The sequence below is a fragment of the Schistocerca serialis genome, chromosome 2 (genome assembly GCF_023864345.2).
Source record: "Schistocerca serialis cubense isolate TAMUIC-IGC-003099 chromosome 2, iqSchSeri2.2, whole genome shotgun sequence".
Classification (NCBI taxonomy): Eukaryota; Metazoa; Arthropoda; class Insecta; order Orthoptera; family Acrididae; genus Schistocerca; species Schistocerca serialis.
Window position 1 is genome coordinate 260,669,555 of NC_064639.1, and position 1,790 is coordinate 260,671,344.

At 46.4% G+C, this 1,790-nt stretch overlaps 1 pseudogene; it reads right to left on the reverse strand.

Annotated features, from left to right (window-relative positions):
* Positions 1-902: 902 nt before the first annotated feature.
* LOC126459245 (5S ribosomal RNA) lies at positions 903-1,020 on the reverse strand (annotated as a pseudogene).
* Between the last annotated feature and the right edge of the window lie 770 nt (positions 1,021-1,790).

A 1,790-nucleotide genomic window follows, 5' to 3' on the forward strand; every position in this document is an offset into this window, starting at 1 on the left:
GCAACTAAGCTGGCCTGAGTGGCCGAGCGGTTCAAGCGCTACAGTCTGGAACCGCGCAACCGCTACGGTCGCAGGTTCGAATCCTGCCTCGGACATGGAGGTGTGTGATGTCCTTAGGTTAGTTAGGTTTAAGTAATTCTAAGTTCTAGGGGACTGATGACCTCATAAATTATGTCCCATAGTGCTCAGAGCCATTTGAACCATTTCGCAACAAAGGAGTGCAAAATTACGAAGTGAGCATGTAAACATTCTCTTTAAGTAAAATAGAACTGCAATTAGACAAACACCAGAGAGCCGACGGCAGTAATGACAACGAAATTCGAGCAGAAATAGAAATCGCACTATACAGAAACATTATGACAAATATAAAAAAAAAAAGAAATGTCGTGTGACTAGGGCCTCCCGTCGGGTAGACCGCTCGCCGGGTACAAGTCTTTCGGTTTGACGCCACTTCGGCGACTTGCACGTCGATGGGGATGAAATGATGATAATTAGGACAACACAACACCCAACCCTGAGTGGAGAAAACCTCCGACCCAATTGGGAATCGAACCCGGGCCCTTAGGACCCGGGCCCTTAGGACTGACAGTCTGTCGCGCACTCAGCTACTGGCGCCGGACATTATATATATATATATATATATATATATATATATATATATATATATATATATAAATACAACAATAGCTGAAGAAAAAAATCACTCCGTCTTCAGGCCACAAGTGGCCCATCGGGACCATCCCACCGCCGTGTCATCCTCAGCTGAGGGTGCGGAGCGGAGGGGCGTGTGGTCAGCACACTGCTCTCCCGGTCGTTATGACGGTTTTCTTTGACCGGAACCGCTACTACTCGGTCGAGAAGCTCCTCAATTGGCATGAGGAGGGTGAGTGCACACCGAAAAATGGCAACAGCGCAGGGTGGCACGGATGGTGACCCGTGCAAGTACCGGCCATGCCCGACAGCGCTTAACTTCGGTGACCTGATGGGAACCAGTGTATCCACTGCGGTAAGGCCGTTGTCTGAAAAGCCACACATTGGGTATCAAATATTAAATCAACAAAAAGTAGCAGAACCGATCAACATGTCTGCGTGTACCTTTTGTGCTGCTAAGGTTCCACTCTGTAACGCTATTCGACGAGCCTGAGGACAGACTAACAGAAGATGGAGTAAACACTCCACACACATATTAATTAAAATTTTTCATGGACTGCAACCAACATCATAACTGACAAGTGAACGTTTAAAGAACAGGAAAGCAGGTGAAATTAATGACAAATAGAAAGAGATGGAAGTTAAACAGTGTTAACTGGTGTCACATGTACACCGTGCTTATATTTACTATGTTTAAAAGGGATTCTTACATCTTACACGTGAAGAAAACTAGGTGTAACTTAAAGTTACGCATTGGAAGTGCAACCTTACGTTGGCACCAGCTGTGAACGGCCGCTCCGTGTAGTTGCTGATAGAGGTCTACAAGGTGCAGTTAACTCGCTCGATCGCGCTCTCGTTTGTCACCGTATATGCACAGAATGACGATAACACAGCATCTAGCCCGATTGCAATTGTGCGGCATGAATTTCGACGGAAGTACGGTTCTGCGCCCCCTTAACGATATATCGGCCGTAACAGGCGTACGAACCTCGCATTGTCCTATTGGCCTCCAAATTCACCTGACCTGAGCGTGGTTTTTTGCTATGGGTGTTTATGAAAGACTCCGTCATTATGTCTCCCTTTAAGTAATTTTGGTCGAGCTGTGTCGTTGCATAACAACAGCAGTGAATGCATCAGCT